The sequence below is a fragment of the Brienomyrus brachyistius genome, chromosome 4 (assembly GCF_023856365.1).
Source record: "Brienomyrus brachyistius isolate T26 chromosome 4, BBRACH_0.4, whole genome shotgun sequence".
Taxonomy (NCBI): domain Eukaryota; kingdom Metazoa; phylum Chordata; class Actinopteri; order Osteoglossiformes; family Mormyridae; genus Brienomyrus; species Brienomyrus brachyistius.
The window spans coordinates 40,356,167-40,369,316 of NC_064536.1; the positions used below are offsets into that span (position 1 = coordinate 40,356,167).

Below are 13,150 nucleotides of genomic sequence, written 5' to 3' on the forward strand. Positions count from 1 at the left end.
GTTCCTCGCCGTCCGTGCGCTCTGGCTGTTCCCTTTCTCCGATCCCGGACGAGCCCCCAAATCTGTGGAAGAAATTTCTCGAAGTCCGATGTTTAAGTGTTTGACAGAACTTTATTATTGGATGAGCTCAAAGGGAACAGACACTCAGCAATCATGCGTCTCGTGTTCTGCTCCCCGAACAACAAGTGCATACATCTCTTATAGCCAAAAATGCAGTCATCAGATAGTTCAAAGAAAAGGATCAGGTGTCTGTAGACACCCGGCAGTTCTGCGTTAGTTCCTTCATAGAAAATAGAAATCCCTTTACTTACAGTAAGCAAGCTTGCATTAGTACATTGTGCTTGATACATCAGACTGATTCAAGTGAGGTTATATTGTTTCAATCATGATAGGTAAATCAACAACACATTATAAACTCAATTATTAATTACTGATTAGGTAATGCATTTTGCATACTCGTCTATATTCCGTTATTGATTACTGATTAGCATAATCAAGAATTTTCTACCACACAGCCAAAAAGAAAACACCAAGAATACGAGAGATTTTGCTCAAATTTAGCAGTTTTTCGGCCATAAATGTGTGCATTGTCTAGGATGCTGGATGCGAAGCCAAAAACGTCACCGATGCGAAGGGAATGTCCGTGCTGCAACACCAACGTGTCAGCGGGGCGGGCGGGTCCTTGTTTCACTGGCCAACCACACGGGGCCAGTCGCCTCGCTTGGCCAATCGGTCGAGACCGTTGTAAAACATTTAGTTGAAACACTTCTTCAACTGGCCAATAGAGGGCTGAAACATTTGTTGCACTAAAGCCGAAAGGAGGCTGGAAAAAGGAACATAGATGACAGACAGATTTGGGAAGCATTCCGTATTTTCAGACTGTAGCATTTACTTTTAGTTGATTTTCCATCTGTCATTCTCATAAGCATTATTGCTACTTAAAAAGATGAAATTTCTTGTGACATTATTTGATACTGAGAGGAAGAATCTGTTTTTAAGAAATACTTGAAAGTCATCTGAAGTGTGAAATCGACACAAGAAAGATCTGGATGCAGATGCATTTAATCCTTTTCTCTTTGCGTTACTTGTTTGTCCTTCTCTGCTGTGGGCCAGTGGCGCAATGGATAAGGCGTCTGACTACGGATCGGGAGATTCTAGGTTCGACTCCTGGCTGGCTCGGCCATTTCTTTCCTTTACTGTAATGCCTTCTGCTTTAGCCGCTACATGCTACCAACTTCTTGGCTTCCTCGCATCAGCTGCAGACATGGAGCTCACAAGAGGCTGGCTGCATGGTGTCCCATATGGTCTAGCGGTTAGGATTCCTGGTTTTCACCCAGGCGGCCTGGGTTCAACTCCCGGTATGGGAATTGTACTTGTCGTTGTCTTCAGTCTTGCAACTAATCGTGTCCCTGTGCCAAGGCAGCTAAAATGCTCTTCCTGGGAAGTCTAACAATCTTTCTGGAAATACTGACCAGTCATTACATACAACTCAGGTGGAGCTGTCACCTTGCATGTGATTTTGCCACACTTTGGTGTCACGATATTTATTACATTTTTATTATTTTTAGGCCAAGCTAAAGAATAATCTCAGCGCCGATTTCCTCCAGTCGTAGGTTGTGGTGCCGTGCCAGGTTACCCCTGAAAAACATTGTCCGCGACGATTCAGATCAGACACACAAAATGAAATGAATTGCTTGAGAAAATGAACTTTTACCATAAAATAACTTTTGTTGGTTAGGAAATGCAATTTGTACAGAAAAAAAATATCTAACCCGTGGTGAAACAGCCAAAAAAAAAAAAACAAAAATACAAGAGATTTTGCTCAAATTTAGCAGTTTTTCAGCCATAAATGTGTGCATTGTCTAGGATGCTGGATGCGAAGCCTGAACTGTCACCGATGCGAAGGGAATGTCCGTGCTGCAACACCAGCGTGTCAGCGGGGTGGGCGGGTCCTTGTTTCACTGGCCAACCACACGGGGCCAGTCGCCTCGCTTAGCCAATCGGTCGAGACCGTTGTAAAACATTTAGTTGAAACACTTCTTCAACTGGCCAATAGGGGGCTGAAACATTAGTTGCACTAAAGCCGAAAGGAGGCTGGAAAAAGGAACATAGATGACAGACAGATTTGGGAAGCATTCCGTATTTTCAGACTGTAGCATTTACTTTTAGTTGATTTTCCATCTGTCATTCTCATAAGCATTATTGCTACTTAAAAAGATGAAATTTCTTGTGACATTATTTGATACTGAGAGGAAGAATCTGTTTTTAAGAAATACTTGAAAGTCATCTGAAGTGTGAAATCGACACAAGAAAGATCTGGATGCAAATGCATTTAATCCTTTTCTCTTTGTGTTACTTGTTTGTCCTTCTCTGCTGTGGGCCAGTGGCGCAATGGATAACGCGTCTGACTACGGATCAGAAGATTCTAGGTTCGACTCCTGGCTGGCTCGGCCATTTCTTTCCTTTACTCTAATGACTTCTGCTTTAGCCGCTACATGCTACCAACTTCTTGGCTTCCTCGCATCAGCTGCAGACATGGAGCTCACAAGAGGCAGGCTGCATGGTGTCCCATATGGTCTAGCGGTTAGGATTCCTGGTTTTCGCCCGGGTTCGACTCCCGGTATAGGCATTGTACTTATCGTTGTCTGCAGCATTGCAACTAATCGTGTCCCTGTGCCAAGGCAGCAAAAATGCTCTTCCTGGGAAGTCTAACAATCTCTCTGGAAATACTGACCAGTCATTACATACAACTCAGGTGGAGCTGTCACCTTGCACGTGATTTTGCCACACTTTGGTGTCACGATATTTATTACATTTTTATTATTTTTAGGCCAAGCTAAAGAATAATCTCAGCGCCGATTTCCTCCAGTCGTAGGTTGTGGTGCCGTGCCAGGTTACCCCTGAAAAACACTGTCCCCAGCAATTCAGATCAGACACACAAAATGAAATGAATTACTTGAGAAAATGAACTTTTACCATAGAATAACTTTTGTTGGTTACGAAATGCAATTCGTACAGAAAAAAAATATCTAACCCGTGGTGAAACAGCCAAAAAAAAAACACCAAAAATACAAGAGATTTTGCTGAAATTTAGCAGTTTTTCGGCCATAAATGTGTGCATTGTCTAGGATGCTGGATGCGAAGCCAAAACCGTCACCGATGCGAAGGGAATGTCCGTGCTGTAACACCAGCGTGTCAGCGGGTGGGCGGGTCATTGTTTCACTGGCCAACCACACGGGGCCAGTCGCCTCGCTTAGCCAATCGGTCGAGACCGTTGTAAAACATTTAGTTGAAACACTTCTTCAACTGGCCAATAGGGGGCTGAAACATTAGTTGCACTAAAGCCGAAAGGAGGCTGGAAAAAGGAACATAGATGACAGACAGATTTGGGAAGCATTCCGTATTTTCAGACTGTAGCATTTACTTTTAGTTGATTTTCCATCTGTCATTCTCATAAGCATTATTGCTACTTAAAAAGATGAAATTTCTTGTGACATTATTTGATACTGAGAGGAAGAATCTGTTTTTAAGAAATACTTGAAAGTCATCTGAAGTGTGAAATCGACACAAGAAAGATCTGCATGCAAATGCATTTAATCCTTTTCTCTTTGTGTTACTTGTTTGTCCTTCTATGCTGTGGGCCAGTGGCGCAATGGATAACGCATCTGACTATGAATCAGAAGATTCTAGGTTCGACTCCTGGCTGGCTTGGCCATTTCTTTCCTTTACTCTAATGCCTTCTGCTTTAGCCGCTCCATGCTACCAACGTCTTGGCTTCCTCGCATCAGCTGCAGACAGGGAGCTCACAAGAGGTAGGCTGCATGGTGTCCCATATGGTCTAGCGGTTAGGATTCCTGGTTTTTGCCCGGGTTCGACTCCCGGTATAGGCATTGTACTTATCGTTGTCTGCAGCATTGCAACTAATCGTGTCCCTGTGCTAAGGCAGCAAAAATGCTCTTCCTGGGAAGTCTAACAATCTTGCTGGAAATACTGACCAGCCATTACATACGACTCAGGTGGAGCTTTCACCTTGCATGTGATTTTGCCACACTTTGGTGTCATAATATTTATTACATTTTTAGTATTTTTAAGCCAAGCTAAGGAATAATCTCATCGCCGATTTCCTTCAGTCGTAGGTTGTGGTGCCGTGCCAGGTTACCCCTGAAAAACACTGTCCCCAACAATTCAGATCAGACACACAAAATGAAATAAATTACTTGAGAAAATGAACTTTTACCATAGAATAACTTTTGTTGGTTACGAAATGCAATTCGTACAGAAAAAAAATATCTAACCCGTGGTGAAACAGCCAAAAAAAACCCACCAAAAATACAAGAGATTTTGCTGAAATTTAGCAGTTTTTCGGCCATAAATGTGTGCATTGTCTAGGATGCTGGATGCGAAGCCAAAACCGTCACCGATGCGAAGGGAATGTCCGTGCTGTAACACCAGCGTGTCAGCGGGCGGGCGGGTCATTGTTTCACTGGCCAACCACACGGGGCCAGTCGCCTCGCTTAGCCAATCGGTCGAGACCGTTGTAAAACATTTAGTTGAAACATTTCTTCAACTGGCCAATAGGGGGCTGAAACATTAGTTGCACTAAAGCCGAAAGGAGGCTGGAAAAAGGAACATAGATGATAGACAGATTTGGGAAGCATTCCGTATTTTCAGACTGTAGCATTTACTTTTAGTTGATTTTCCATCTGTCGTTCTCATAAGCATTATTGCTACTTAAAAAGATGAAATTTCTTGTGACATTATTTGATACTGAGAGGAAGAATCTGTTTTTAAGAAATACTTGAAAGTCATCTGAAGTGTGAAATCGACACAAGAAAGATCTGGATGCAGATGCATTTAATCCTTTTCTCTTTGTGTTACTTGTTTGTCCTTCTATGCTGTGGGCCAGTGGCGTAATGGATAACGCGTCTGACTACGGATCAGAAGATTCTAGGTTCGACTCCTGGCTGGCTCAGCCATTTCTTTCCTTTACTCTAATGCCTTCTGCTTTAGCCGCTCCATGCTACCAACTTCTTGGCTTCCTCACATCAGCTGCAGACATGGAGCTCACAAGAGGTAGGCTGCATGGTGTCCCATATGGTCTAGCGGTTAGGATTCCTGGTTTTCGCCCGGGTTCGACTCCCGGTATAGGCATTGTACTTATCGTTGTCTGCAGCATTGCAACTAATCGTGTCCCTGTGCTAAGGCAGCAAAAATGCTCTTCCTGGGAAGTCTAACAATCTTGCTGGAAATACTGACCAGCCATTACATACGACTCAGGTGGAGCTTTCACCTTGCATGTGATTTTGCCACACTTTGGTGTCACAATATTTATTACATTTTTAGTATTTTTAAGCCAAGCTAAGGAATAATCTCATCGCCGATTTCCTCCAGTCGTAGGTTGTGGTGCCGTGCCAGGTTACCCCTGAAAAACACTGTCCCCAACAATTCAGATCAGACACACAAAATGAAATGAATTACTTGAGAAAATGAACTTTTACCATAAAATAACTTTTGTTGGTTGCGAAATGCAATTTGTACAGAAAAAAAATATCTAACCCGTGGTGAAACAGCCAAAAATAAAACACCAAAAATACAAGAGATTTTGCTGAAATTTAGCAGTTTTTCGGCCATAAATGTGTGCATTGTCTAGGATGCTGGATGCGAAGCCAAAAACGTCACCGATGCGAAGGGAATGTCCGTGCTGTAACACCAGCGTGTCAGTGGGGCGGGCGGGTCCTTGTTTCACTGGCCAACCACACGGGGCCAGTCGCCTCGCTTGGCCAAGCGGTCGAGACCGTTGTAAAACATTTAGTTGAAACACTTCTTCAACTGGCCAATAGAGGGCTGAAACATTTGTTGCACTAAAGCCGAAAGGAGGCTGGCAAAAGGAACATAGATGACAGACAGATTTGGGAAGCATTCCGTATTTTCAGACTGTAGCATTTACTTTTAGTTGATTTTCCATCTGTCATTCTCATAAGCATTATTGCTACTTAAAAAGATGAAATTTCTTGTGACATTATTTGATACTGAGAGGAAGAATCTGTTTTTAAGAAATACTTGAAAGTCATCTGAAGTGTGAAATCGACACAAGAAAGAACTGGATGCAAATACGTTTAATCCTTTTCTCTTTGTGTTATTTGTTTGTCCTTCTCTGCTGTGGGCCAGTGGCGCAATGGATAACGCATCTGACTATGAATCAGAAGATTCTAGGTTCGACTCCTGGCTGGCTCGGCCATTTCTTTCCTTTACTCTAATGCCTTCTGCTTTAGCCGCTCTATGCTACCAACGTCTTGGCTTCCTCGCATCAGCTGCAGACAGGGAGCTCACAAGAGGTAGGCTGCATGGTGTCCCATATGGTCTAGCGGTTAGGATTCCTGGTTTTCGCCCGGGTTCGACTCCCGGTATAGGCATTGTACTTATCGTTGTCTGCAGCATTGCAACTAATCGTGTCCCTGTGCTAAGGCAGCAAAAATGCTCTTCCTGGGAAGTCTAACAATCTTGCTGGAAATACTGACCAGCCATTACATACGACTCAGGTGGAGCTTTCACCTTGCATGTGATTTTGCCACACTTTGGTGTCACAATATTTATTACATTTTTAGTATTTTTAAGCCAAGCTAAGGAATAATCTCATCGCCGATTTCCTCCAGTCGTAGGTTGTGGTGCCGTGCCAGGTTACCCCTGAAAAACACTGTCCCCAACAATTCAGATCAGACACACAAAATGAAATGAATTACTTGAGAAAATGAACTTTTACCATAGAATAACTTTTGTTGGTTACGAAATGCAATTCGTACAGAAAAAAAATATCTAACCCGTGGTGAAACAGCCAAAAAAAAACACCAAAAATACAAGAGATTTTGCTGAAATTTAGCAGTTTTTCGGCCATAAATGTGTGCATTGTCTAGGATGCTGGATGCGAAGCCAAAACCGTCACCGATGCGAAGGGAATGTCCGTGCTGTAACACCAGCGTGTCAGCGGGCGTGCGGGTCATTGTTTCACTGGCCAACCACACGGGGCCAGTCGCCTCGCTTAGCCAATCGGTCGAGACCGTTGTAAAACATTTAGTTGAAACACTTCTTCAACTGGCCAATAGGGGGCTGAAACATTAGTTGCACTAAAGCCGAAAGGAGGCTGGAAAAAGGAACATAGATGACAGACAGATTTGGGAAGCATTCCGTATTTTCAGACTGTAGCATTTACTTTTAGTTGATTTTCCATCTGTCGTTCTCATAAGCATTATTGCTACTTAAAAAGATGAAATTTCTTGTGACATTATTTGATACTGAGAGGAAGAATCTGTTTTTAAGAAATACTTGAAAGTCATCTGAAGTGTGAAATCGACACAAGAAAGATCTGGATGCAGATGCATTTAATCCTTTTCTCTTTGTGTTACTTGTTTGTCCTTCTATGCTGTGGGCCAGTGGCGTAATGGATAACGCGTCTGACTACGGATCAGAAGATTCTAGGTTCGACTCCTGGCTGGCTCAGCCATTTCTTTCCTTTACTCTAATGCCTTCTGCTTTAGCCGCTCCATGCTACCAACTTCTTGGCTTCCTCACATCAGCTGCAGACATGGAGCTCACAAGAGGTAGGCTGCATGGTGTCCCATATGGTCTAGCGGTTAGGATTCCTGGTTTTCGCCCGGGTTCGACTCCCGGTATAGGCATTGTACTTATCGTTGTCTGCAGCATTGCAACTAATCGTGTCCCTGTGCTAAGGCAGCAAAAATGCTCTTCCTGGGAAGTCTAACAATCTTGCTGGAAATACTGACCAGCCATTACATACGACTCAGGTGGAGCTTTCACCTTGCATGTGATTTTGCCACACTTTGGTGTCACAATATTTATTACATTTTTAGTATTTTTAAGCCAAGCTAAGGAATAATCTCATCGCCGATTTCCTCCAGTCGTAGGTTGTGGTGCCGTGCCAGGTTACCCCTGAAAAACACTGTCCCCAACAATTCAGATCAGACACACAAAATGAAATGAATTACTTGAGAAAATGAACTTTTACCATAAAATAACTTTTGTTGGTTGCGAAATGCAATTTGTACAGAAAAAAAATATCTAACCCGTGGTGAAACAGCCAAAAATAAAACACCAAAAATACAAGAGATTTTGCTGAAATTTAGCAGTTTTTCGGCCATAAATGTGTGCATTGTCTAGGATGCTGGATGCGAAGCCAAAAACGTCACCGATGCGAAGGGAATGTCCGTGCTGTAACACCAGCGTGTCAGTGGGGCGGGCGGGTCCTTGTTTCACTGGCCAACCACACGGGGCCAGTCGCCTCGCTTGGCCAAGCGGTCGAGACCGTTGTAAAACATTTAGTTGAAACACTTCTTCAACTGGCCAATAGAGGGCTGAAACATTTGTTGCACTAAAGCCGAAAGGAGGCTGGCAAAAGGAACATAGATGACAGACAGATTTGGGAAGCATTCCGTATTTTCAGACTGTAGCATTTACTTTTAGTTGATTTTCCATCTGTCATTCTCATAAGCATTATTGCTACTTAAAAAGATGAAATTTCTTGTGACATTATTTGATACTGAGAGGAAGAATCTGTTTTTAAGAAATACTTGAAAGTCATCTGAAGTGTGAAATCGACACAAGAAAGAACTGGATGCAAATACGTTTAATCCTTTTCTCTTTGTGTTATTTGTTTGTCCTTCTCTGCTGTGGGCCAGTGGCGCAATGGATAACGCATCTGACTATGAATCAGAAGATTCTAGGTTCGACTCCTGGCTGGCTCGGCCATTTCTTTCCTTTACTCTAATGCCTTCTGCTTTAGCCGCTCTATGCTACCAACGTCTTGGCTTCCTCGCATCAGCTGCAGACAGGGAGCTCACAAGAGGTAGGCTGCATGGTGTCCCATATGGTCTAGCGGTTAGGATTCCTGGTTTTCGCCCGGGTTCGAGTCCCGGTATAGGCATTGTACTTATCGTTGTCTGCAGCATTGCAACTAATCGTGTCCCTGTGCTAAGGCAGCAAAAATGCTCTTCCTGGGAAGTCTAACAATCTTGCTGGAAATACTGACCAGCCATTACATACGACTCAGGTGGAGCTTTCACCTTGCATGTGATTTTGCCACACTTTGGTGTCACAATATTTATTACATTTTTAGTATTTTTAAGCCAAGCTAAGGAATAATCTCATCGCCGATTTCCTCCAGTCGTAGGTTGTGGTGCCGTGCCAGGTTACCCCTGAAAAACACTGTCCCCAACAATTCAGATCAGACACACAAAATGAAATGAATTACTTGAGAAAATGAACTTTTACCATAGAATAACTTTTGTTGGTTACGAAATGCAATTCGTACAGAAAAAAAATATCTAACCCGTGGTGAAACAGCCAAAAAAAAACACCAAAAATACAAGAGATTTTGCTGAAATTTAGCAGTTTTTCGGCCATAAATGTGTGCATTGTCTAGGATGCTGGATGCGAAGCCAAAACCGTCACCGATGCGAAGGGAATGTCCGTGCTGTAACACCAGCGTGTCAGCGGGCGTGCGGGTCATTGTTTCACTGGCCAACCACACGGGGCCAGTCGCCTCGCTTAGCCAATCGGTCGAGACCGTTGTAAAACATTTAGTTGAAACACTTCTTCAACTGGCCAATAGGGGGCTGAAACATTAGTTGCACTAAAGCCGAAAGGAGGCTGGAAAAAGGAACATAGATGACAGACAGATTTGGGAAGCATTCCGTATTTTCAGACTGTAGCATTTACTTTTAGTTGATTTTCCATCTGTCGTTCTCATAAGCATTATTGCTACTTAAAAAGATGAAATTTCTTGTGACATTATTTGATACTGAGAGGAAGAATATGTTTTTAAGAAATACTTGAAAGTCATCTGAAGTGTGAAATCGACACAAGAAAGATCTGGATGCAAATGCATTTAATCCTTTTCTCTTTGTGTTACTTGTTTGTCCTTCTATGCTGTGGGCCAGTGGCGCAATGGATAACGCGTCTGACTACGGATCAGAAGATTCTAGGTTCGACTCCTGGCTGGCTCGGCCATTTCTTTCCTTTACTCTAATGCCTTCTGCTTTAGCCGCTCCATGCTACCAACGTCTTGGCTTCCTCACATCAGCTGCAGACAGGGAGCTCACAAGAGGCAAGCTGCATGGTGTCCCATATGGTCTAGCGGTTAGGATTCCTGGTTTTCACCCAGGCGGCCCGGGTTAGACTCCCGGTATGGGAATTGTACTTATCGTTGACTGCACCCCTGCAACTGATCTTTATAACTTTTGTTGGTTACGAAATGCAATTTATACAGAAAAAAAATATCTTACCCGTGGTGAAACAGCCAAATGCAAATGCGTTTAATCCTTTTCTCTTTGTGTCACTTGTTGAGCCCCGCACTGGACAGAACCGGGACAGTGCAGAGATTATGATAAGGCATATTTGCAAAGTGTTGCGTATTTTCCAAGTCCTTCACAGATTTGTGTTAGTTGACTTTCTATTGATTGTTTATATATTAATGATTTCGGTTATACCTTGAAGATAAGTCTTACTCCTAGTACGGTTTCCTTATGTTTCAGTGATGTGTGCATCATAATTATGACAGGGATAGGACATGAGTCTAATTTTTCCTGAACAGGTCAGGAATTATCTATATATTGCAAAGCATTTTTAGAGAAATCACTGCTAAATATGGTCTTTGAGGAAATCAAGCATTTGTAGTCAATTATGTAATAAGAGAGACAGGGGAAGAAGGGGGGGATTCAATGAAGCAGGTGCTGTTATTTAGCTGGATTTAAGACTGTGACGAAGGGTATTGACACTTTCGTCAACGAATAAAAACGAGACGAAAATGTTTGCCGGGGACGAGATATACAATCAGAACTAATGTAGTTCGCATACAGGGATATTCAACTAAAATTTAAAGTCAGAGAAATTTTCTAGAAGCAAAGGTCTGGAAGATCATAATGTCTAACTATTTAGTATGACATATATTTAAATAACCTATTAGTTGTATGAACACTGCATCTAATCAATAACTGACTGGCAAATCAAATTAATTCAGTACAATTCAAAAAGTTTTCGACAATATTTGTCATGTGACGTAGAACTGAACATATATGCATAAAGTTTTCTCATTTACTAAATAAAAGTAGGGCTGCATTTCATCCATCCATCCATCCATTTTCCAAACCGCTCATCCTATCGGGTCGCGGGGGGTCCGGAGCCTATCCCGGAAGCAATGGGCACAAGGCAGGGAATAACCCAGGATGGGGGGCCAGCCCATCGCAGGGCACACTCACACACCATTCACACACACGCATGCGCACCCACGGGCAATTTAGAAACTCCAATTAGCCACGGAAACCCCAAGACGACATGGGGAGAACGTGCAAATTCCACACACATGCGACCCAGGAGGACACGAACCCGGGTCCCAGAGGTGTGAGGCAACAGTGCTAACCACCATGCCGCCTCCATCTTCAAATATTTATTTAAATATTTCTGTTTTAATATTCAGAGAGAACAGGCCTGGTGGCATTATAGCCTACGCATTTTGAAGTGATTTAATTTTGCACTAATGGCACTAGAGATTTTACAGTTCTCAGTTTCCGGGGTAAACAAACACAAGTTTGTGTTTCAAATAGGAGAGAAATCTGTGTATTTGTTTACTGCACAGTCAGACCTTAATACCATCCTTTAACATTGCTTTCATTTCATCTTGGTGAATATAGTGCAACCACCCATCCATTTTCCAAACCGCTTATCCTAATGGGTCGCGGGGGGTCCGGAGCCTATGGTGAATATAGTGACTTTCAGAAATCGAAGTGAAACTTTAAACATTATACTTAGCACTTTTAATTTTAGACGACTAAATCAACTGAAGTTTTAGTTCACTGTAATTATGATATTTAGTCAACTAAAAGTAAAATTATGATTGAAACTAAATGAGAAAATTAGCAAAACTTTTCAGGAAGAGTTTTATGTTTTCTCATTTAAGGCATATTGGAAACTACCAGGCTGCAGACGTGAAAACCTGCCTTTGCCATACCGGGAGCGGAACCCGGCCCGCCAGGCTACAGGGATGTCTACTTTCGTCAGCTGGCTGACATGCGATTTTCATTGCGGATAAATCTGCACAATGCTTTACATGCATGTAAGAGTTTTATTACCTTGTAAACAGTCTGTTGGGTTTGAAAACTGCCACAGTGCTTTTGATGTAGCTAATTTGGGGCTTAAAGTGGAAGAATATATATTTACCATAACACTTCTTGCAACAGCATGAAAGTCGGAAAGCGTGAGTGTCACGCCAAATGCGTGCAAGGTCGCCACCCTGTGGATGAATCAGGAATCGCTGGACCGTATGGAAGCTCCGCGCCTCTAAACACGTGACCCAAAGAGGAAACAATAGAAACGCCTTATCGCGCCTCCGGTCGGACGATCTTCGGCTTTAAGTCAAACAGTCGTTTCACCTGTAACGGCTCACCATTGGCCTGCACCGCTGAAATGTTCCAGGACTGTCCCGCGCGCGATAGGGGTGATAGGCACAATAATGCTTCAAATCAATTTGCATCCAATGGGGCAATTTAGCCAGGGTCTCTGCGATAAACGCAGGACCGTTGTCTGTGGTGATTTTAGATGGAATGCCCCATTCCAGAATCACCTCCTTTAGCAGACATTTAGCCACGCTCAGAGCATCAGGGCGACGGCAAGAGAATGCCTTCACCCATCTGGAAAACAGATCTACAATCACCAAGCAATACTTATATCCCCTGCACGGCGTTAGCTCAATGAAATCCATCTGCAGGTGATCGAATGGGCTTTGAGGACTCGGGGTCACTGCAGGGTCGGTTGGAGTGCCCTTTCTCACACTGAATTTCATGCACACCATACACTTCCCGGAGAATTGGGCAGCAGCTGCGGCAAACCCAGGGGCATGCCACACCCGAGTCAGCTGCCACCATCCCGACACGAGACACATGATCCAGGCTGTGAGGGACCAAGCAGTAACGTAATTAAAGAAACAGAGCTTTATTGACCCCCGAAATGCAAACAATAACAAACTCAAAACCTTAATAACTGGGCCCATAAAAGAGGCCAACAAAAACAAACATGGCATAATTTTACAAAGCAAAACAGTAACTGAAGCAAACTGACCTTTCTAATATGGTAACATGAGGGAACA

At 43.1% G+C, this 13,150-nt stretch overlaps 1 protein-coding gene and 9 non-coding genes across 11 annotated transcripts in view; all 10 read left to right on the top strand.

Annotated features, from left to right (window-relative positions):
- The first annotated feature begins 1,295 nt into the window (after positions 1-1,295).
- Positions 1,296-1,367, top strand: trnae-uuc (transfer RNA glutamic acid (anticodon UUC)). Its single transcript has one exon. It is a non-coding gene; the product is annotated as a tRNA-Glu (tRNA).
- A 1,010-nt stretch (positions 1,368-2,377) lies between these two features.
- trnar-acg (transfer RNA arginine (anticodon ACG)) lies at positions 2,378-2,450 on the top strand. Its single transcript has one exon. It is a non-coding gene; the product is annotated as a tRNA-Arg (tRNA).
- A 1,188-nt stretch (positions 2,451-3,638) lies between these two features.
- On the top strand, positions 3,639-3,711 carry trnah-aug (transfer RNA histidin (anticodon AUG)). The gene has a single exon. It is a non-coding gene; the product is annotated as a tRNA-His (tRNA).
- Positions 3,712-4,899: 1,188 nt separating this feature from the next.
- On the top strand, positions 4,900-4,972 carry trnar-acg (transfer RNA arginine (anticodon ACG)). The gene has a single exon. It is a non-coding gene; the product is annotated as a tRNA-Arg (tRNA).
- A 1,189-nt stretch (positions 4,973-6,161) lies between these two features.
- On the top strand, positions 6,162-6,234 carry trnah-aug (transfer RNA histidin (anticodon AUG)). The gene has a single exon. It is a non-coding gene; the product is annotated as a tRNA-His (tRNA).
- A 1,187-nt stretch (positions 6,235-7,421) lies between these two features.
- Positions 7,422-7,494, top strand: trnar-acg (transfer RNA arginine (anticodon ACG)). The gene has a single exon. It is a non-coding gene; the product is annotated as a tRNA-Arg (tRNA).
- Positions 7,495-8,683: 1,189 nt separating this feature from the next.
- Positions 8,684-8,756, top strand: trnah-aug (transfer RNA histidin (anticodon AUG)). The gene has a single exon. It is a non-coding gene; the product is annotated as a tRNA-His (tRNA).
- A 1,187-nt stretch (positions 8,757-9,943) lies between these two features.
- Positions 9,944-10,016, top strand: trnar-acg (transfer RNA arginine (anticodon ACG)). Its single transcript has one exon. It is a non-coding gene; the product is annotated as a tRNA-Arg (tRNA).
- Positions 10,017-10,132: 116 nt separating this feature from the next.
- Positions 10,133-10,204, top strand: trnae-uuc (transfer RNA glutamic acid (anticodon UUC)). The gene has a single exon. It is a non-coding gene; the product is annotated as a tRNA-Glu (tRNA).
- Positions 10,205-11,967: 1,763 nt separating this feature from the next.
- LOC125739743 (polymeric immunoglobulin receptor-like) overlaps positions 11,968-13,150 on the top strand; it is a 136,790-nt gene continuing 135,607 nt past the window's right edge. For both annotated transcript variants that reach the window (XM_049010198.1, XM_049010197.1), the window contains exon 1: positions 11,968-12,121. The gene's annotated coding sequence lies outside the window, so the exon portion shown is untranslated. The remainder of the gene's footprint in view (positions 12,122-13,150) is intronic.